Source organism: Typopeltis vanoorti, chromosome 21, assembly GCF_054136105.1.
Source record: "Typopeltis vanoorti isolate ZY-2024b chromosome 21, IOZ_Tvanoo_1.0, whole genome shotgun sequence".
Lineage (NCBI taxonomy): Eukaryota > Metazoa > Arthropoda > Arachnida > Uropygi > Thelyphonidae > Typopeltis > Typopeltis vanoorti.
Window position 1 is genome coordinate 56,060,098 of NC_143569.1, and position 25,087 is coordinate 56,085,184.

Consider the following 25,087-nt stretch of genomic DNA (forward strand, 5'->3'; position numbering starts at 1 on the left):
GCATATTTCTTTTGTAACAGCAAATTGGCGTCTTTGTACCGAATTTGGAATTCTGTTTATTTGCAGACTGTGATATCGGCTTTTTGAATGTTAAATTTTTTTAAGTACTTGTTTCGAGATATTATCCACTTGAAAGAATGTAAACTTTTAACTATTATTTCGATACAAGGGTTATTCTCAATGATCCCAGAAGACAAAAAAAAAAAAAAAAAAAAATATATATATATATATATATATATATATATATATATATATATATATATTAGGAACTCTTTAATGAAGAACTGTGTTTTTCGGATCACACTTTGAAAATCCCTCCTTTTCGTCTGCTACTCTGTTGGTCACGATGGAACATGGAATTATAAGTGAGTTAGCTAAACGTGGAACTCAGTTTGTATAATCGTTAATAATTCATTAAAATTTACTACGTTTTACAAATTAGCTACCAGTTTCTCAGACTTCTAATCACTTGGAGGCGCAGAACTGAAAAATATTCAACAATGTTCGGAGGGGGTGGGGATGTATTTGCTAATATAAACTTTCAAGTATTGATATGAACTATGATTTAAAATTGGTTTAAACGTGCCATTGGCTCATCCAATGATGTTCTTTGTCTTTGTAAAGTAGCGTTTTGCAATTTTGCAGATAGGGACACTATTTTTAAATTATATTCTTTAAACATTAACATTTTATTTGGGCCATCCCATATATATATATATATACACACACACACACACACAACACTGCTTGAAAAGAAGTCAATGGACACCCCATGCAGTGGCGCACCCAGAGGGGGGAAAGGGGCCCTGTCCCCCCCCAAAGAAAAAGGAAAAAACACTAGAAAATTTTCCAAAATTTTTTTTTCATAATTAAAATTCATTTTTTTATTTATGTCGTGTCGTGTCTTCTATTTCTGTACTACTTATGAATTAGCAATCATTACAGATGCTAAGTCATAGGTTGTATCTGCGTAGTATATAATCTCAAATCGTCTACTCAATTCCGCCCCCTCCCCCAAGATTAAATCCTGAGTGCACTACCGATCCCATGAATAAGGTACATCCTGCCCACGCCAAGTAATGAGTCATGTTTTTGTAGAAACTATTCTTGAGCGCATCGAGGAATATGATGCTTCCAAGTCAGTACAACTGTGTTCAGGTGAAAAGACTGTGTGAAGGTACTGATAAAGCTCAAAAAAAAAAAGGTGACAGATTAGATCATCCCAGATCAATTATCAGTGATACCATGCTGAGATGGAAACACAGGGAGTTGACTATCTGCAGCAGATGACCCACCACATTTGCCGAACGTGATCATAGGGTGCTAATGTAAAAACTGCCATTTGTCAGCTGACATGTTCAATGTGGAGTTCCAAAAAATGTGCACAAAAACATTTAGAATCAATGCTCACAACACGGCTTTCCATGGTAGGACAGTGATATACACACGCCACATTATGTAAACCAACATGCGGTGTCATCTTCAGCGGTGCAAAGGGCATGTACAGTGGGACGTGGAAGCTTTGAAAACCCATAACACTCAACAAACCTGACCATGGGATGTTACCAAGAATAATATTTTAAAACCGCCATTCGTCGTATGTAGCATGACGAACCATGCTACACCATATACCGAGCAGATGGATGGGTGTGATGGATCAATTTTACCAGAGTGCATAAACCTAACTATGAAATTCAGAGGTGGCAGTGTAATGGTATAATACTGTTTTTCCTGGTCTGGCTTTTGGACTTCTGTTTGTGGTGCTATGAACACTGAACTCCAAGATGTATCAGCACATTCTAGACAATGCACTGCTACCTATTTTGTGGCATATCAATGGACCATTGTCTATTTCAGCAACACAGTGCACTGTGTCATACGGCTGCTGCTGCTGTAATTGTGTGGTTTTGGACACGAACCTCACCACACTTGACTAGCCTCCACACCTAATCTCAAACCTATTGACCTCACTTGACACTCCAGTTCATCTGTGGGATGAACTGGAGCAAAGGGTGAGGTAAAGGGATGTCTGTCCTACAACAGTCCAGGACTTCATTATATTCCTACAGGAAGAATGGTCCAAAATTCCCATTGATCACTATCATATGCTTGTGGAAAGTATACACCCATAGGATTGCTGCAGTCATTGCAGCAAAAGGCAGTCCTACATCTTACTAAGGTGGGCACCATGCCTGTTTGTTCCTTACACTACAGTGTCTGTTGACTTATTTCCAAGCAGTATGTGTGTGTAATTGGAAAGAATATTCTTCTTCTTAGGTATTCTGCAATTAAGCAGGTTCTTCTTTTAGTAGCAAAAACTTTCCACTTTCTTCTGTTCTTAGCCTTCTCTTTCAAGGTTGTGTATCTGTCTCCATTCAGCATGTCATCTAGGATTGTTTCCTTCACTCTTTCTCTAGATCTTTTTCCTTCTATTTTTTCTTCACACATCTTTAATTATTCCATTTCCTCTCAGGATATGTCCAATCCAATTTCCCTTTCTTCTTTTTATCCTTTTTAACAGATTCTTTTCTTTCTCTACTCTTTTTAAGACCTCTTCATTATTTATTTTATCTGTCCATCTGGTAATATTCCAAGAAAGAATATTACCAGATACTATTCCAGATAGAAGAAGGCTGTTAAAACACAAATAAAGAGGCAGAATAAGAAAGAGCACCATCTAAAATAAAAGAAGTTTTGAACGCAATAAGCCAAATGAACTTATCTAAATCACTAGGTTTTGATGAACTTCTTATTGAACTGTGGAATTCTGGTAGCATAGCAGTCATCAGTTGCTTTCTTGAACTTTTTAACAAAATAGTATATATTGGTGAAATTCCTGATGACTGGAAGATAATCTTAGTTATACTAATTTTCAAGAAAGAAGGTGTTAAAATTATAGACCCATAACATTGTTAAGTCACAGTAATAAAATCTTCACATGCGTTGTATAAAATAGAATTCAGACTTTAATGAATGAAGCATGAGAAGCTTCAGACTTAGAAGGCCTACTATAGACCATATTTTTAGAGTTAATAGCATGGCTGAAAAGTACTGGACATATAACTTACCTATTTATAGTGCAGTTTTATTGACTTCAAAAGAAGCATTTCATTCCATTGACAGCAATAAAATGTTAATCATCTTAAAATCAAATGCAAATCTTGATTACAAATTATTATAAAGATACCAAAGGAACTGTTAAATTTAATAAAATAAAAATAGACAAATTCTAAACAGAAAAAGAAGTTATGCAGGGTTGCCTAGTCTCATGAATGTCAGTCATATTAAATATGCAAATGATATTATTTTCACAGAATCTAGAGCACAGTTAGAAAGTACAATAAAAATTTTAAATTAATTAAAACTGAAAAACGTTTGGAATGAAAATCAATTTAAGCAAAACAAAATCAATGAAAATAGAAAGTGATGAGGAAAAAAATTGTCAGTAAACTTAGAAAATCACATACTTGAACAGGTAAAGAATTTACATGTCTTGGCAGTCTAATTATGTATAACCTCAACAACATAGAACAAAGAAATACAGACTGGATGATTTAATATGAATACATTTAAAACAAATATGGAAAAATAACACCATTTCAAAAACCTCTCAAACTAAAACTGTATAAAATCATTATTATTATTACGGGCAGCTCCAAGTAGTCTCTAGACTTATTGAGGGAGGCCCAAACATCATGTTAGGAACTAACCAACATTTGTGCAGTATCTGGTTTGCCGGCCTAGTTGGCATATCCACTCTCCAGCCAAAAGGCTGCAGGTTCGAATCCTGACGTGAGCATGGATGTTTGTGATTGTCTGTGAAAATACTAGTGGTGAACAGTAGATGGCGTTGGTGTAGATGATGCGGATGAGGTTGAATGGTGGAGATGGAGATTAGTAGAGTAGGTGCCCTCCCTCGATGAGTCTATGGACTCCCTGGAGGTGTCAAATAATAATAAAAATAATAATAATAATCTATCATACTCTGCATTGAACTCATTCGCAGTCATGGCACCCACAACAGAACCTTGCAACCAATTCCACTCATTCACCACTCTCTAAACAAAAAACTTAGTTCTGACACCCTTGCTAACTACACTCTTACTCAGTTTCCATGGATTGACTCTAGTTCTCCCACCACCAGACCTGTTCTGAAAAATTTCCTCTGAATTAATCTTGTAAAAAACCTTTCGGTAATTTGTATGTCTCGATCATATCATCCCTTTTCCACCTATCAACCAGTTTTTGTAACCCACAAATCTTTGACCTGTTCTCGTGAGGTTCATTCTATAGACCTGTTACCAACTTGGTCACTTGCCTCTGGATCCTTTCCACCTCCTCCTTATCACCAACAAACCCTGGTGCCTAGATCTGCATGCAGTAGTCAAGATGGGGTCTTATCAAGGCTCGATAAAGAGGAACAATAACCTGCCAAAGTATTCTTCAGTAACCTGGTGATCTGATGAGCTCCTTTAGAGACTTTTGCTGTGTGCCCTCTAAACTTTAACAACTTATCCACCAACACTCCCAAAGCTCTGGCTTCTTCAATTTCCTGGATTACAGTTCCATCAATATGGTATACGGCTGGTAATCCTTTCACCCCAAAATGCATGATTTTACACTTTGCCACATTAAACTGACATCCATTCTCCTTTGCACAGTCTGCCAATCTAATCAAATCATCCTGCAAAATTTCGACATCGCCTGTATTAACCATTGCTCTACCCAACTTTGCATCATCAGCAAACAATTGAACAGTTCCTCTCAGGCCCTTTCCTATATTGTTAATGAACAAAATAAACAGTAGCAGTCCTAAAACAGAACCAACCTTTCAATAAACTATTCTGCTCCCCATACAGTATCCCATTTCTATCTATTCATTCCTGTATTTTGCTCTTGACCAACTTCTTTAATACTTTGACAACAACTCTTGATATGCTGATCGGTCAGTAATTTGCTAGATTGGTCTTGGAGCCTCCTTTATGCAATGGAACTATTTTTCCCTCTTTGACAATTGACCTTTGACAATATGGTCAAGGGCACTGACAATTCCCTCGCCACTCTACATAAAACTTGAGCTGGTATATCATCTACTCCTGCAGCTGTATCATATTAAGGTTCTGTAATATGCTATGTAGCTCTGTTTCCTTTACCTCAGTTCCCATATAAGCCTCTGGCTCTTTTGTTCCTGCAATATCACCACCTGGATGATATACTATTTCGATCACTACTATTTTGACTGATTCAGTTACCTCCCTACCATCGACATTCATTAAAATCATACTACCAAATATATTCATTCTTTTACTTGCAGCATATTGAAAAATCAATTTGGGATTCTCTTTAGTCTGCATTGCTGACTTCCTTTTATAATCTGCTTTGGCTTTTCTTACCACACTAGTTACCCTTCTGTCCTGTGTCTTATACTGTTCATGTGCCTGCTTGTCACCTTTCTGCTTAAATTCCCTCCACAGTTGTTTCTTTTTTTTGCAGCCCCAGCTTAATGATGATATTCATCCATTCAACTCCCACTTGATTTACTCTTCTGACTGGGTATGCAGTTCCATTACCTTTCAGTTTTACATGGCATGTAAAACTGAAAGGGCTGGATGTTGATAGTGCATGGCACTTATCAAAGCAATCTCCTAAGCTTGTCATACATACCAGCCTTGTCATTCCACATATACTCCGTCTTAACTGAAAATTCCACACATTTAGCCACCTCCCAGGTCAAGACCATATGATCGCTCTCACCAGTTGGTGGCAACATGTTCATATTTGTTATAGACAGTCTCAGATGCAATTACCGGATTGAGCACTATTGAACCCCTGGTATATTCCATCACATGCTGTCTCAGGTAATTATCTCTTAATAGCTGCATAAATTCTTGTGTCCTCTCCTCCTTCCAATCTGTGGTCCCATAGTTGAAATCACCCATAATAATTAGCTGTCCTCCACTCATTGAGTCTATTTGCTGTTACATACTATCTCCATCATCTTTTTCCATCCCCTGGTCTATAGAAGTATCCAACTCTATATTTTGTTCCACTGGCATCTATCTCACACCAGATAGCCTAAAATGTGCTATTTTCACTGGCCTGCAGTTGAACTTTTACTCTCTTTAGATGCAGTTCATCGGCTATCAACAATAATACTCCTCCCTCCCCCTCTCTATTCCTCCCTGAACACACTATACCCTTCATATTTTATCCTACTAATTATTATTATTATTATTATTATTATTATTCAGGCCTCCATGGAGTCAAAAGACTCATCGTGGGTGGTCCTTCCTAAGAAACACAAAATCTATCAAGACTCGATGACTAACAAAAGTCTATCTTTTGTTAGCCATGTCTCACTAATGCCAATAACCTTTGGCCAGGATGAGCCACCCAATGCCAAAAAATTATTATAATATTATTAAATTATAAAATAATTGTTGAGAGGTAGTTACAGGGTTGACACTGGGGAGTTCTTTTGCTTGGTGGAACAGCGGGAAGGAGCGATGACAAGGGGCCATTCCTGGAAGTTGCAAAAGGAAGCTGTGAGCAAGAGGGTGAGGAGTGGTTTCTTTGTATGAAGGGTGGTTGAACCATGGAATGCATTGCCTGATAGAGTGGTGAGAGCAAGAATGGTCAATGAGTTCAAGGAGTGGTACAGACTTTGTGTTTCCTAGGAAGAACATCCCACAATGAGTCTTTTGATTCCATGGAGTCCTTAATAATAATAATAATTATACATATGTTAACATATGTAGTTGATGCATGAGGATTCAGTCAGAAAGAAATGCAAAAAATTAAACCATTCAAAATGAAATGCTTAAGAAAAAATAAATTCTGGTCAGAACACAAAATAAATGAGCAAATCATCATTATCAATTTCCTGATATGTACCCTCAAGGTGTATTCAGGCTACTATGAGCACTACATGAATAAGCTTACATTATTAATTAATCTTCCTATCAACAATTTTTCTTTAAATTAGTCTATTATTTGTCAGCATTTTAATATTGTCATATCTAACATTTTGTTCTTCTAAGGTACTGACTGAATCAATCCACCTAGACCTTGGTCTTCCTCTGGGTCTCTTTCCTGCCATCTTGGTATCAAACACCTGTTTTGCTAACCTTTCCTTACTCATTCAAGTGGCCATACCACTTTAGATTAGCTCTGCTTACACATTCTTAAATGCTAATAGTTTCGAATTCCTTTCTAATATCATTTTTAATATGCATTTGCTGCTATCTATTCACTCCTAATCTTTCTCAGAACTCTCATACCTGTGGTCTCTAATCTTTGATCAAGTGCTTTATTTCTAACGCAACATAACTTAAAATTGGTTTGAATACCATCTTATATTATGCTCGTTTAGTGTTTTGGCTAATTTGTCTCTTATTCCATATAATTTATTTAGCTGGCTTCCCAACATACCAGCTTTGTCTAGTCTGTTGTTTGTTTCCAAATTTAATTTGCCATCTTCACTAACCTGTGCCTAAATAGTTGAAATATTTTATTTGTTCTATGGAGTCTCCATTCAGAATGTAGTTGATGTGTTCAATGTTTCAGCCTGTTTTAGTAGTCTTGGTCTTTTTATTGCTGATTTTCATGCCAAATTTGTTACAGCTATTATTCAATTCAGTTGCAGAATCCTGGAGACTTGTACTACATAGGTACTATATACCTAATATCAGGTTCAGTGCCACCTATCTTTCATAATATGATCCATATAGATAATGAATAAGAGTAGAGGTAATGTGCATTCTTGTCTTACACCTGATTTTACATCAAACTATCTTTCTATATTCCCATCAATTCTAACTGCTGACTTACAATTTAAATACAGAATATGTATTGCTCTGCATAATGTTCTCTTTATCCCATATAATTGTAGTGTTTTTAAAGATTTTTCTCTGGACACCTTGTTGTTGTTGTATGCCTTTTCCACAAATCTTAAATACATATTCCCATGACTTCTCAACTATTTGTCATTAGTTTAAGAATTATATCTATGATATATTCTCTATAGTTTAATTCATGTTTGACTTACTCATCTAAGCTAGAATGAAAGAAAGTATGAATGAGGAAGTGGAAGTAAAGTGCGGCCAAATGAGAGGTAGCGAGATAGAGAGTGAAATTATCAGAATGCAAGATTTAATGAAACAGTTTTGGAAATGAAAAATGAAATGAAGAATATGTGGAGTGATGTTAGACGTCTAGTGGAAACTAATGAAAGTGTGCAAGAGAACAGAATGAAAGAAAAAAGAGTAAAGGAAGTGACAAGTGATTCCAGGATAGTATATGGAGACTCTGTAATTAGAGGACTAGTTACTGACAGGGTCCATAAGGTCTTCTCTCCGGGTGAGAGAATGACTATGATAGTTAAGGTGTTGGACATGAGGAAGAAATGAGCAAGAGAGTTAGTTGTGATTGTAGGAACAAATGATCTAAGTGGGCATAAGAAGGATGTGAGAATGAATATCAGGAGACTATTGAGAAGAGTGAAAGATAACAGTGTATTAGAAAAGGTTTTCAGTGTGTTACCTAGATATGACAATGATGAGTTGCAATGGAGAACTGAAATCATGAATGGTATGCTAGCGGAGGTGTGTGAGGAGAAGGGAGTGGAGTTTGTGGATGTATGGCATGTGTTTGAGGGTAAAATGAAATTATACAGGTGGGATTGGACTGAGTTAAATGGGTTTGGAGTGAGTGTGCTGGAAAAAGTGTTGCTGGCTGAAAGTATAGTGTGTGATGTATGCCAGAGTTCAGAAGAAAGAGATGAAAAGAAAAATCAGGAAAATAGTACTGAAGAGACAGAAGTGCTTGACAGTGGAAACAGTAGTAGCATGAGAGAGGAATAGAGAACAGGAATACAAGAGGAACAGGGAAACAGGGGGAGCTCAGGTGGACAGGGAGATGTGGCATAGAGAGAGTGAATGTTGAAAGTGGCAGTGAATGTGTGTATGAAGATGGAGTATATTGCGATGTGGGTGGAGAAGTTGAGACTGGGGAGATGTATGTGGTAAGTGGTGTTGAAGGTGATTGGACAGATGTAGTGGAGAAATCACAACCAACACATGACTTGGATAGGACTGGCTATAGGCCTAAAAATGAACTGCTGTTTGTTTACAAATGCCAGAAGTATCAAGAATAAAGGGGATGAAGTGGTTTCAGTAATGAAATGGTTTCACCTCCAGTTAGTGAAAGAGATCAGGAAGTAATCACCTGTGTTATGGCTAGACGTATGCAGACTTTTGTGAGGAAAGGATATATGTGGAATTATAAGGCTGGTGATTATGATGAACTTAGGAGACAGCTTGGAGCTATAACATGGAATTAGAAGTTGAATGGTAAGGAAATAAATGCTGCATGGGAACTGACAAAGAAATACATAACAGCATCAATGTACGACTGTATTCCGAAGGCCAGAAGGCTCATAAATGGTGTAAAATGGATGAATGTGGAGTTTAAACATGAAATCTGGAAAAAGAAAGTTCAAGATGAATAATGGTAATAATCAGTCACATGAAGAGTATAAAGAACAAGCCAGGAGAGTGACCCATTTTCAGAAATTGGCAAATCAGGCAAAGAAAAACCTAGAGACCAATTACATATTTGGATAAAGGTTTAATCCTTTATCCAAGTGTAAGCAAACAAAGTTTGTGCCTGAAATATTTTCAGGACTGGGGGCAACTTGTGGTAAAGGTGGTATAAGTTCTGATCACTTGCCTTAGTATCATAATGCAAAGCACATATCCTTATGGGTATGTAAAATGCTATGCATTATGGAAAGGATTGCTACCCAGACAGGTAGCAATCAACAGGTTTCGACCTTTATTGAGGTCTCATCAGTGGGAGCTACACCCAGAGGTGGTGATACTAAGGTAGAAGTAAAGCAAAAGTCCACGAGTTGCCCGGTCCTGAAAATATTTCAGGTGCAAACTTTGTTTGCTTACACTTGGATAAAGGATTAAACCAAATATGTAATTAAACATGAAATCTGGAAGAAGAAAGTACTTGGCTATGTTACCAATTACAAATATGTGATTGGTAGCATAGCCAAGTGAAAAAACTTCCATCAACTATCTAATCCAGAGAATTTTAATAATAAGGTGTTGACACCTTTTGACAACTGATATATGGTGATGTAACTTTTGCATTACTTCCACCTTAGTATCACCACCTCTGGGTCTAGCTCCCACTGACGAGACCTCAATAAAGGTCGAAACTGGTCTGGGTAGCTGTCCTTTCCATAATGCATAACATTTTACATACCCATAAGGATATGTGCTTTGCATTATGGGATACTAAGGCAAGTGATCAGAACTTATACACCTTTACCACGAGTTGCTCCAGTCCTGAAAATATTTCAGGTGCAAACTTTGTTTGCTTACACTTGGATAAAGGATTAAACCAGATGTGTAATTGGTAGCATAGTGAAGTGAAAAAAATTTCCATAAACAACGTGTAATCCAGAGAATTTTAATAATAAGGTGTTGACACCTTTTGGCAACTGGTATATTGGTGATATGACTTTTGCATTACTTCCACCTTAGTATCACCACCTCTGGGTCTGGCTGACACTGACTAGATCCCTAAGGGTTGAAACCAGTTGGAAGCTTGGGTGATGGATGGCAATACTGTAGCCAATGAAGTTCTAACTGAGGCTTGCTGTTGCTGCTGTTACCCAGGTAGAGGGGGTAATGCTGTAGCCCATGAAGTTAACTGAGGCACGGCTGTTGCTGTTACCCCTCAGATGGAATATGAGCAGTTCTGCTCACTGGTGGGGTGAGCCTGCCACCGGGTAGAGCCAAACACTGAGAGTTCTTCTCGGTGATGGGGTGAGCCTGTTACTGAGGGGAACAACGCTGAGTTTTAGATCCTTTGGGTCACTCATTGTTTGGTAACCTGAGGGTGGGGGATCTCACGAGTTTTTGGAGAGGTAACCCTGCACTTCAACAGGGAAACCGATCTGGGTAGTGATCCTTTCCACAATGCACAACATTTTACATACCCATAAGGATATGTGCTTTGCATTATAGGATACTAAGGCAAGTGATCAGAACTTATACCACCTTTACCACGAGTTTCCCCAGTCCTGAAAATATTTCAGGTACAAACTTTGTTTGCTTACACTTGAATAAAGGATTAAACCAAATATGTAATTGGTAGCATAGCCAACTGAAAAAACTTCCATCAAAAACCCTAGATTTCAATTTATAAGCGTGTTACATCCTCATCAGGGTGGAATCATGAGGAACTTAGGAGTAGAGGACATAGGAGAGGATGGCTTAATTGTGAGTGAGCAGAAGGTATTTGAGGAAATATATAAACTTTATGTCAATAAGGCAATAGGATTTGATGACATGTCACCACACATCTTAAGAGAAGTAGCATGTCTCTGTTTAATATGAGTCTTACAACAGCACAAGTTCCAAGGGAGTGGAAGGAGGGTAAAATTGTTCCACTGCATAAAAGTGGCGATAAGGTTGTAACTTCAAATTTTAGGCCAGTGTGTATATCTGGAGGTATGGTGAAGGTCCTGGAGAGATTGGTGAGAATTAGGATACAGAAATGGGTTGATAATAGCAGTATTCTCTGTGGTTATCATATCAGCATAGATTTGTTAAGGGGGAGATCCTGTTTCACTAACTTACTTGTATACTATAACAAAGTGACAAATACCTTGAACGGGGGATATGCATATACAGTGGTGTACTTGGATTTTGCACACAACAAACTCTTAAATAAATTGAAACAGATGGGATTGGATATGAGATTTCTGAGTTGGATCAATGACTGGCTGTCAGATAGGTATCAGAAAGTTGTATATTGGAGTGCAGTATCCCGAAAGAGAAAGGTAACTAGCAGTGTGCCACGGGTCAGTTTTGGGGCCATTGTTGTTCAGTTTGTATGTTAATGATATTGGGTTGGGTTTAATTAGTGATATCCAACTGTTTGCAGATGATCCAGAACTGGAGAGAGCATTGCAGAGTCAAGCAGATGTTATTGCCTTACAAGAGGACTTGAATAGATTGCATGATTGGGCAGGTAAGTGGAACTGTCAGTTCAGTGTTGCAGAGTGTAAGGTTTTGAGATTTGGTAAGCAACGATGGGATGCAAAGTATACACTTAGTGGGGAAACTTTAACAGAAGAGGAGATGAGAGATCTAGGAGTGATGGTGGACAAGGACCTGAAATTCAGGGGCCACATTGCACCAGTTTTGAAGATATCACATCAGATAATGGCAATGATGTGGAGGACCCTCATGATTCCATTGTATAAGGCCTTGATCAGGCATCACATGGATTATTGTGCTCAGATTTGGTCACCAGGTTTTCATGGTGACAAGGATATGTTGGGAAGGGTCCAGAGAAGATTCACAAAGGTAGTCAGTGGTCTTTGGAATGTGGTGTATGAGGACAGATTGAGAGAATGTAAGTTAAAGAGCCTCGTGAATAGGAGGAAGGGGGGGGTGATATGACTGAGACATATAAGCTAGTCAGGGGGTTGTTATCAGGTCGACATAGAAATTTTTCATAGAATGGGAGAGATTTATTTATTTTATTATACTAGAGATTTATTATACTGCACCACCCTATATTCAGATTAGTCTATATAATATAGAGGAATCAATCATCAACTAACTTTTGCAATCTCACTTTATACAGGTCGAGGTTAATATTATCATTTAAGGCTTCTGCAAGGTTCGAATAAGTTTTATGAGCGGTGCAATGAAGAAAAATCAGGCAAACAACAAATTGAATTCAATGAAATAAACAATTAATACAGGGTTATAGAACATGTACATTTAAGCATAATTTCCTAAGCAAGATAATCTATTGAACAATATTCAAAATATCTCTGAGACACTAGTAGCCTCTCGGTTTGGTTTAAAGATCGAAGTTAAATTTACAGATCTTATTCTCCAATGCTTTAATACTATTATCACAACTTGTCTCTATTCAATGAGATAATTCAATTCTTTTATACATCTACTTAGTTCAAATACTCATAACAAACATAAAACATTAGGCATTAAACATTCAGCTGTCAATTCTATATTCTTCTAAATAATTGAAAATGGTTCACACAGTTCAATGTTTCAGAATTTTACAGTAATTATTTTTAAGGTAGAATTCTCTAATTCTCTCTTAGTCAACAAACACTTAATTTAATTATGAGACAGTTATCATGTCAACAGGGAAACACTAAAGCTTCATACTTTGGCTATTTTTAGTAGAACACCACAGTTAATGTTAAGATATATCAGGTGGAACTAACTCTTATTTCTTCAACTGAAATACAAAAAGGACTGCTCTTACTGGGTTACACCTTTTACACACTGGATTTACTTTAGGCACACTTAAAACTGTAGTTAACTATTACTTTGAAGTAATACTATTCCAAAGAAATCTTCACTATAATAACTGAAATGTTAAACATAGAGTTTCATAAGTCTTGATGCACTCATTTTAGGTAATCTACTTATTCCTTATTTTCTTCTATGCATTAAATTCAACTTTGCACTATTCTTCCTCAAAACAATTGGAATTCGTCATAATTTTAGAATTCTGTAGAAATATTCCAAATTACCTATTAATTTCCCGGTCCTTTCTTAATCTATTTACAGGTTTTCCATATCCTCTTACTGCCACCCTTTACTTCACTCCTTGCTGTCCTCAAAGCTTCTTCCCTCTCTTTACTTTTGTTTTCCAATTAAATACCTTCATTCTTCCTGCTAAAATCCGGTTCTAACCACTCCAGCTTATATCAACTCCTTCTCCCTTCGAATACCGTTGCTCACGCTCCACGCACGCGCTATCTAAAATTAACTCCGTTTCCTTGACAACAGCCAATCAAATCTAATCAGAAGAATTACATAAAATCACTCTTCCATACAGAAAGATATAGGATATATTTACAAGTTATATAAAGAATTTATACAGAATAAATAATTAAAAAAATTAACAATTATTATATCAATAAAATTTTAACAGTAAGTGTTTAATTTATAATTTACGTAGGAGCAAACTTAGCTCAGGAAATACAATACATGTTAGATCATGAATAAATCATAAAATTCGTCATTCACTTAACACAGTTTAAGGCACGGTTGGATGAGCACTATGTGCAATAGTGTGTAACTCCCACAATGAGTCTCAGCCTCCATGGAGATCAAATGTTAATGTTAATAAGTTATTAAAGTAATTTATAAGATTTTAGAGTCGGTGCCCTCCCTCAATGAGTCTTTGGACTTCCTGGAGGTGTCACATAATAATAATAATAATAATACGCATGATGGTACAACATGCTTGGAATGAGCAAGTCAGACTCAAATTAAATTATAGACTTGGTTACAGTCATTGAAGTAAAGGTCATGACTATCTAGCTTGAGATTGATGACAGAAATGGCCAGAGCGAGAGAGCCAGATGACTTTACTAGGTGTGGAATATTTTTATGGAGAATGTTGGTTCTTCAGTATAACAGGATTTTCTAGCAGTTTCTCATGGATTGAAAGTTTTTCCTACTTGGTTATAGTATAAATTAAAGATGTAAAGAAATTATATTCTTGGTTTAATCTTTTATCCAAGTGTAAGCAAACAAAGTTTGCACGTGAAGTAAATTCACGAATGACAGACATGTATAATGCTATGCATCATGGGAAGGGTCACTAACCAGACTGGTTTCACTATATAAGTGAATGGAAGTCTCCAAAAAACTCAGGTAATTCTCCCAGATCAGTCACACTAAACTCAGCAAGTGTGAGCAACCTTAGGGATCATTTTTATTCAGTGGTGGTTCCAATCAGTGACAGGCATTTTTATTTAGAGTTATTTAGAGAATTTAGAACGTATCCCAGGAGTGCTTAAGGCTCAAAGCTGTATAACTGAGAGGAGACCTCCACATAGCCTTTAAAGGAATATGGAGAACCGAAGAGGGGCTTCTGACCTAATGTTCAATCCTCACCTTCTTGTGGTGACTCCTCAGCAGTGGCTCTACCCAATGGCAGGCTCACCCCACCACTGAGAAGAGCCGTAATCTCAGTGGTGGCCCCACTTAGAGACAGGAAAATGTCATGACCTGAAGATTATTCTAAACTTCTCTAAGATAAAGGAAATGCAGACACCATAGAAAAGTTCAAAATGTATTTTGCAACAACACCGTGGTTCTATGGTCTACCAAAGATCCATAAGAAAGACATTTCTCTTCATCTCATTGTAGATTGCATTGATTCACCTACCTATCACACAGCCAAATATTTAGCAAGAATTATCAACATGTTTCACAAGAAGATTATTTAATATATTGCCAGATATTTCAGTTTGAAAATAACAAACTATCATCACTGGCTTGACAGGAAATAATCTTTTACAAGGTAGAATACAAACAATTGATCATTTAAAATTAGAACGAGCCACATGATGTTGCATTGCTAATCACAAATATCATTTCACTGAAAAAATGTGAACATAAGAGTGCAGAAATAAATTACATGTATAAGTTCACAATGTCATACAAAAAAACTTAATGTATAAAATCATATTAAAGATATCATTAGACAGATGTAGTATCTAGAGGTTATTACAAAAAAAATTAATGTGTTATTCGGATCACACTTTCCCATAATTTTGCCAAGGATATGCAGTCATTTCGGTTCATAATAAGGCTTCAGCGCTCTCTTTGAATAGACATTCGAATTTATATCGGCATCTGTGCAGAAGGTGAGTTTTAGACCAGAGAATGTTGTGTTTTGTCTCTGTTCCGTGTTGCGCCAATCCAGACTTATCAGATTTGTTGTGAAGAATATAAGATTGATGTTCTTGTATTTTTATTTTTTATTTTATTTTCTATAAGAACATCAGGTTTGTCCAAAATAAGAACGATGGCAATCACATGGAATACGGGAAAGTTTGATCCGAATAACACATTAATATATATATATATATATATATTTTTTTTTTTTTTGTAATAACCTCTAGATACTACATCTATCTAATGATATCTTTAATATGCTTTTATGAATTAATTTTTTTTTTGTATGACATTGTGAACCTATACATGTAATTTATTTCTGCACTATTATGTTTACATTTCTCCAGTGAAATGATATCGTGATTAGCGATGTAACATCACGCAGCTCCTTCTAATTTTAAACGATCAATTGTTTGTATTCTACCTTATAAAAGACTGTTTAGCCTTGCAGAAGTCCAACCCCATGTCCAAGGCATTTGCCTATGTGCAAGCGGAAGTGGCAAGAAGTAGGGGTTTGCTTTGGGTGAGGTGCCATTACTATAACATGGAATTTATTTATTTATTATTATTTTTTTTTTAAGAGTTGGATGGTTACATCAAACCCAGAAAACTTTCTAGTATCTTATCAAAGTTTTCTTTTGTCAAATCCTGTTACCACGTTTTTTTTTTCTCACTTGGATTGTTACAGCAAACCATGCAGAGAACCCTGAAAATTGCTGGCTAACGGGGCTCTTGCACACCCAATTCCATGAAGCGTGTCTTCTGATCACAGACTTACTACCATGTCCAGGGTAGCCGACGCGTCGAGAACTGCAGTCTGGGATCTTGATGAGAAATATGCTACGAGGACTCTCAACATACTTCAGCTAATCATCAATGGCACTCAAAAAAAGATGGAAGAACTTAAAAACATTTTATACAAAAATAACATCCACATTGCATGCTTACAAGAAATGAAACTAAATCAGAATCTGAAGCTTCAAATCAAAGGCTATTCAACATAAGGAAAGACAGACCAGATCGTTCTGGCAGAGGTCTAGCTATACTCCTACGGACCAAATACATTAAATATAAAGAAATTGTATCAACTACAAACATCAGTATAAAGAGTAACACAGAGGCTCAAGCAGTCAAGATATTTCTACCAGAACGCATTATTACAATAGTCAATGCATATCACCCAGATAACACAGATATAAATACAGAACTACTTCAACAACTTAGTCAAACAATGTCAGATACAAAGATCCTTTTAGGAGATCTAAATGCCAAAAGCTCCACTTGGGGCTCCCCACAGCCAGATCGGAAAGGAGCACAAATAGAAGACATAATTGATGATCTAAACCTTGAGATCATGAACAACAAGCAAAATACATATCTGTCAAAAACAACAGGCACAGAATCAGCATTAGACATCACGGCAGTAGATTATAAAACTGCGCGTCTTACCCAGTGGAAAATACTAAAGAATGCCATCAGCAATCATAGACCTATTATCACAACCATTAATTTGCGGTTAGACTGAAAACCACAGACAAAGAGATCCTTGAACTTCATAAAAGTAAATTTGCCTAAATACACACAACTATTAGAAATATATTGCGCTAGCACACCCACTAGTAAAGTACTTGATCAGCAACTACTAGAACTAACTAACAACATACAGAGAGCTGCAAAAAATTCAATTCCAGAGGGCTCAGAAAAAACAATTGGGTTCCATTTTGGAAAGATCAGAATATCAATGTTATGATCACCGAAAGAGATATTATCAACGAACAGTTAAAACAAAATAACAGAGAAGACAACAGAAAGAAGTTAATAGAAATAACTCAAAGCAGAAAATGAAATTTCAAACTGCAAATAAGAAAAGTGGGAAGAATTCTGCAGTAGACTAGATCCAAGAAAAGACTTACAACACTGAAATATTATCATATTATTAAATAACGCAACGCTTGCGGATACCGATCACTCTTCAAACACAGTCTCCTCAGGAACCAATACAGCAGCAACAAACAAATAGATTGCAAATTTACTAGCCTAACTTTACTCTAATGCAAGCAAGCTGCAATACAACAAAGAAGACAAAAATTGTAGGAAAATTGCAAACCATCTGCTAATACAATCCAGAATCTATCTTTCTGAAGACATCTTTACTCGGGACCTCACAATCACAGAATTAGAAATAACAATCAGTCAAATTGACCCTGACAAATCACCTGGAATTGTAGACATATGATTAAAAACATGGGGAAAATAGCCATATACCGCCTTCTGAAGATATTTAACACATTTCCTGGAATGCAGGTAAACTACCAAAAATCTGGAAAAGAGTCATTATACCCATACTAAAACTAACAAAAACCCTAGTGACTAAAAGCTACAGACCAATATCATTGACTAGCACTCTCCGTAAACTAAACAAAATAATAATACATACCAGACTTAGGAATTGGCTCTTAGAAAACAACAGGATCACCTTCTACCAAACTTCACACAGGTCTCAGCACAGTACAGAAGATCAATTATTTTATCTTTGCCAATCAGTCATAGATGACTTTCAAGAAAAACCACCAAAGATGATGACAGCAATATTCTTGGATCTTGCAGCTGCTTATGATCATGTCTAAAGACAAAAATGAATAAAAATTGATGACAGCAATAATCTTGGATCTCGCAGCTGCTTATGATCGTGTCTGGAGACAAAAATGAATAAAAATTGCATATGATACAGGAATAAGGGGGAATGCATTAATTTTGATTTCAAATTTCATGCAAGGAAGAAAAATGAAAGTAAAAGTTAATGGAATTTATTTCAACATGCATCGAACTTGGGCTGGAGTCCCACAAGGTTCTGTTTTCAGCTCACTCCTATTTCTCATCTATATGAACAATATCCATCCTCACATAATAAATGACACAAAAATAGCATGCTATGCAGATGATATGTCAATCTGGCAAACAAGCAGTAATCCTCAACAATCTGAAAAAGTCCTAAATAATTCAATAAAAAGGCTCAGAAAAATGGGCAAAGGAACTTAAACTACAGATAAACCCAGGAAAAAAACAAAACTGAGCATCTTCTCCACTGATAGAAAAAATAGACATAATAACATCACCCAAATCAAAATATATAATATCAAAATAGGAAAAACAGAATCTCCAAGATACTTAGGCTTAACCCTAGATACTGAACTGAGATTTACAACTCATATTACAAATATATCCAATAAAGCTCTTAAAAAGCTTAATATCATCAAAAAGCTTTGTGGAACAAAGTAGGGTGCAAAACCGAAGACACTCAAAACTACATATATGGCACTCATACGACCCATTATGGAATATGCCTCATCAATCTGGGCTCCTCCTTCGACTAGCTCAAAAGAAAAACTTGGCAGAGTACATTCAAGAGCAGCAAAAATTATCATAGGTGCAGTCTCATGCACAAATAATTTAAAAGCTCAACAAGAGAGTGGGCTTCATATACTAGATGACGGAAGAAAACTCTCCACAGTTAAATTCAGGAATCAGAACAGGATCACACTAACAGAATCAGGAGCCACCAACAGGATCACATCTCACTCAGGATTTTCGATGCCTGGACAAGAAAATCTAGACTAAAGCTATAATATGATCATGAAATTAGAAAACAGATTGACTTATAACACCTATCCATTGAAATAAGCAAAGAGCCATTCTTTTCCACTGTTCTCTGTTCTACCAAAAAAAAGCTCAATGATAAACTTAAATCTCCTCGAACCTTGTTCAAACAAAGGATTCACAGCAAGAAAATAAAAGAAAAGGACTTGACACTATGCATCACTTAAGCAACCCTAACCATATCATTACCTAATGGATCATCTGATGAAGCACTCAACCAATGAGGTTCAGGGGTTTTTCTAACTCTACCTGGAGGTGATGATATGCAAATCAAAACCATAGCCGCAAAATAGCTTCAAATTTCACTTGTGAATTAACAGCCATACAAACAGCTCTCAAATTCTATCTCTCAAATCCAGTTATAAACATTACAGAAGGAATAACCATCTACGGTGACTCAAAATCTGCACTTGAGGCATTGACAAATGGAAAAACAAATCTCACACAGGAAATTCATGAACTACTACCTACCTTAAATTTGAAAAATAAGAATTGCACACTGCAATGGATATCAGCCCATGAAATCATTGACGGCAATGAAATTCATTTCTGCTCTTTCATTGCCTTCAATGAAAGAACAGACAGACTAGCCAAAGAAGCAAGATACTTACCCCAAAAGTTATGCCCGCTATCACTAACTGATGCTAACTCTGTCGCCAAAATAAGATTGGTAAAGCAAACTATCAAGAAGAAGAATGAAATCGTGAAAGTAATGAAAATAGAGAAATAACCACAATCATCGGCAGACTAAGGACAGAACAGTTTAATGTCATGAAAATTCAGCTAGACGGTAATAGGAGCCATGAAACATGCAAAAACTGTCCAGGAGTTGAACTAACACCTGTCCATATTTATTCTTGTCCAGCAATTGCTCTACAGAAAATTGACAATCCTAGAGGAAAGCTCTACTCCATCTAAGTTCAACAGATTGCCAAAGCAGTTCTACAGATCCACAGTCATATCTGGAAGCTCTTCAATGGACTCTACAACAAAAGACTGTTTCCTGTCAAGCCACTGATCATAGTTTGTTATTTTCAAACTGAAATATTTGGCAATATATTAAATAATCTTGTGCAAACGTATTGATAATTATTAATTTCATGTCACAAGTTTCTCTCAAATATTTAGCAAACTTACTGAAATCACATATACACAAGTCTTGCCCTTTTTTTAAAAAAAAACTATAGATTTCTTAAACAAATTAAAAAATGTCTCCATACAATCTACTGACCTTATAATGAGCTTCGATGTAGAATTCCTATTTATAAACGTAACTCTCAAAGACACTTTACAATATATAGTATCATCATCTCATCATCTTCCTTATACCATCTTTTACCTTGCTGTGTCGAGGGTCCATTGATCATCGGACCTCACTCCGTTTACAGGATAAGGTGGTCAGCCTTATTCCCCGGTGTATCCTATGGCCTGTAGTGTTGGGTTCTCAAGGCCAGTTTGCCTGCTTTGCGGGATGAAAAACCCCAGAATAAACTGGGGAAAAAACCCTGCTGTCCATGCCCAAGACTGGCTAACTTGGCTATGCTGAGGAAGATCCTTTAGCTCCTCACGTCACCGATGGGAATCGAACCTAGGACACTCCTTCTCCAGGCATATGGTTGCGAAGCGCATACCTTGCGCTTCGCAACCATATATTTTACTACATATAGTAACCAATATGTAGTAAAATATAGTAATTATATAGTAAAACTGTTTGAATTCGTGATGCAGTCTGGATACTGGATAAAAGTTGGCTAAAGCAGGAGAGAGTGAACTTCCGTTGGCAGTTTCTTCTACTTGGTTGCAAAACAAATTCTGCAACCAGGTAGAAGGAACTGCCATGGGAAGTCCACTCTCTGCTGCTTTAGCCTACTTTTATTTAGAGCATTTAGAAGGTATTCCAGAGGTGCTTATGGCTCAAAACTGTATAACTGAGAGGAGACCTCCACATGGCCTTTAAAGGAATGTGGGGAACCGACCAGGGCTTCACGAGAACGGGCTGAGAATTTGGGATTTAGCCAACCAAATTGTATTCATATTAGCTTAAACCAAAATATAAAATGATGGTACACAACATGACAGAATTTCATGGCGGCTGGGATGTCTCCTGGTTAAACAAGGCCCCATTGTTTTTGCCAGGGAACCAAGGCAAACAGTGAAAAGTCAGCTATTGGAACAAATCTTAAAACACACCCTAACTCAACATCACCAGAGTTCAAGATCAGTACTATCAACATAAAAAGCCTGAATGGCAAAGAAATCAAGCTAGCTGAGGAATTAGATAAGTACCAGATTGACATAATAGGGATGACTGAAACAAAAAAGACAAGAACTGGTGAGATCTTTCTGAGCAATAAATACGAAATGCTATATACAGGCAATGACAATCAAGGAAAACAAGGAGTAGCCATAGTATTCAACACTAAATATGAGGCTAATCTTTTTGAATGGCAGGCAACCTCAATATGATGTGGGCAAATATCAGAATGGGGAACTGGACAATGAGACTTATTTGTTTAAAGAAAGCAATTGACACAATGAAAAAGGAAAAGTTGGTCCTTGTTGGGGATCTAAATAGCAGAGTAGGAAACGATTGTCAGACATACAAAAATATTTTGGGAAAATTTGGAGAAAAGAGCAAAGCTAATAATAATAATGGTAAATACCTGATAATAATGGCACAGTACATTAGAGTGTACAGAGGATTTGAAATTGGAAGTGATCACCATTTAGTCTTGAGCAGGTTTCTTACATGTTCTTCTCTTAATTATGAAAAGAAGAACATGTAAGAACATGTTAACGAATGTGTTGAGCAGCTCTGACAAACATTATTCAAGAAAAAATGAAACAGTTTGAGAATAGGAACCAAACCTTGGAGATTCAGTGGCAAATCCTGAATTGGAAAAGTCCTAAGTTCGAGTCTTGTCATGACGGGAAGAATCTTTATATGGATTTTTCAATCGAAGGTGAGTTAGCCGATCTCATACGGAGGTAGCAGGGTTTTTCCTCACGGAAACTCGGATTTTTCATCTCGCATACAGACAAATCGACCCTTCAGAACACACGCAATTTACAGACAAAAAATACTAGTTGTGGTGGTGGGTAGTAGATGGCGCTTGTGTAGATGATTGGTAGTGGAGGTTCAGTGTAGTGGTGGAGATGGAGAGTTGTACAATAGGTGTCCTCCTTCGATGAGTCTTCGGACTCCTTGGAGGTGTCACGAATAATAATAATAATAATAAAACATTGATTGATTCAGCCAGAAAGGCATGTGGTGAGGTTGTCTGCAAGGATCGAAAAATCAGAACTCCATGGTGGACACAGAAAGTTAAAGAGGCAGTGAAGGAAAAGAAGAAAGCATATTAAAAGTTCCTGGCAAATATTTCACCTTGTGCCCTTAGAGAATACAGAGAAATATGTATGAAATCTAAACACTGTGTAAAACTAGCTAAACAAAAGTCATGGGAAGACTTTTGGTAAGAACATAGAAAATAAATATCAAGAAGATGGTAAGATATTCTGGAGGTTGTTGAAGAAGCTCAGATTTAGTGTTGAAGAAGAAGTTCAGGCATCTGTAAAAGGAATTAGAGATGATAAAGGTGACATGAACTGGAGAAAAAGATATCATTGAAGTATTTACTTCAAGAATATCTAAATAAATGAAGTATTTGCTTTGTTTATTTATTTATGGAATAATTACTTCGAAAAATTGCTAAACGAAAGAATCACTGACAGCACAGTTGTCAAAAAAAAAAAAAAAAAACGTTGACCAGGCATGCATTCAGGAATACATATCCATACTTGAAGTAGAAAAAGCCATCAAAAATCTGAAATGGGGAAAGGTAGCTGGAGTAGATAATATTTGACCAGAAAGGCTCAAGTAGGGAGGTATAAAAGTCTTACAGTGGCTGCACTGCATAGTTCAGAAGGCCTGGACAGAGGGATGAATTCCAGATGATTGGAGTAGAGCTCTCATAGTACCCATATATAAAAAAGGGAAATAAAACTGATTGTGAGAATTACAGAGGTATTTCTCTACTGAGTGTTCATGGTAGGATTTATGCAAGTATACTTGAGAAACGGTTGAGAAGGATTGTGGAAGAAAAGCTTGGTGAAGAACAAGCTGGATTCAGACTCTCAGCATCAGATCTTCACTTTACAACAAATAGTTGAAAAATCATGGGAAATAACAAAGATATGTATTTAAGTTTTGTAGATCTGGAAAAGGTATGTGACAAGGTGTCAAGAGAGAAGCTGTTCAAACACTACAGTTATATTTTGTCAATAGGACATTATATCAAGCAATACTTAGTCTTTATTTGAGTTGTAAGTCAGCAATTAGAATTGAAGGAAGTACAGGTAGATGGTTTAATGTTGAATCTGGTGTCAGACAAGGATGTACATTATCTCCTCTGTTATTCATTATCTGTATGGATCACATTATGAAGGAAAGTGGTATTAAACCTAATATCAAAATTGGAGATGTTAATGTCAGCTCTTTGCTTTATGCAGGTGATGTTAATTGAATAAATTTATTCAATTTATTTATTTTAATTGAATAAATTTATTCCATATAAATGGAATAAGAGAGAAATTAGTCAAAACAGTATAGCTGTATACAAGACAGTGTTCAGACCAATTTTAACTTATGAATCTGAGAACTGGATGATAAGTAAAACTCTTGACCAAAGATTAGAGACTGCAGATATGAGAGTCCTGAGAGAGAGAGATTAGGAGCATCAATGGCAATATCATATTAAAACAAGGATATTAAAAAAGAATTTGACGTTGTCAGCATCCAGGAATGTGTTACCAGAGCTAATCTCAGGTGGTATGGTCACTTAAACAGGATGGGAGAGGAAAAATTAGCAAAGCAAGTGTTCTCTGCCAGGTTGGCATGAAAAAGACCTGGAGGAAGACCAAGATATAGGTGGATAGAAGATAGAAATATGAAATCTGATAATGTTGGAGTCTTGAAAGGTAACAGGCTGATTTGGAGGAAAATTGTAAATAGGAAGTTAGTAGTGATGTAAATTTTCATGTAGCACTATCATATCCTGTACACCCCTTGAATGGCAAGAATTTGATGATGATGAGAAGGTATCCTTTTTATATCTATACACCCTCAACCTTCATTTTGTATTAGATATATAGACGACATTTTTGCGATGTGGCCTCACCTTACCAACGTTTTTAGCTACTATAAATACTTTACATCCTCATATCAAATTCTGTATGGAAATTGAAAGAGAATTATTCTTCTCAACCGCTCACCATCAGGTAATTTAACAACATCAGTTTATAGAAAACACACTTTCAATGTACATTACATTTTTCAGCAATCTGCACATCATCTTTCTCAGAAGACAGGAATCATAAAGTGTTTAATTCAATTAGCTAAGACTAATTGTTTAACTTCCCATCATTTACAGTAGGATCTCTTAAACAATATATGAAATTAAATGGCATCTCCGAAAGGACTACACAACAGCTGTGTGACTTCTACAAACCTAACCCAAACAACAAGGAATCAGTATCAAGTTCCAATCCAATACATCTCCCACATTTCAGAACCGATTTCAAGAATTCTGAATAAATATGATTTAGTAGTGCCTTTTATTCCTGTTAATAAACTCTCAAATTTTTTCTCCTCTTCTTAAGATAAATGCTCTCCT

At 36.5% G+C, this 25,087-nt stretch overlaps 1 protein-coding gene across 4 annotated transcripts in view; it reads left to right on the forward strand.

Annotated features, from left to right (window-relative positions):
- Positions 1-278: 278 nt before the first annotated feature.
- The window catches only part of LOC150094869 (dynein regulatory complex subunit 3-like), a 304,780-nt gene continuing 279,971 nt past the window's right edge, over positions 279-25,087 (forward strand). For 3 of the 4 annotated variants that reach the window (XM_090411304.1, XM_090411301.1, XM_090411303.1), the window contains exon 1: positions 279-365. The gene's annotated coding sequence lies outside the window, so the exon portion shown is untranslated. Of the gene's footprint in view, positions 366-11,964; positions 12,052-25,087 lie in introns of all 4 variants that reach the window. The other variant, XM_090411302.1, reaches the window with a different exon arrangement.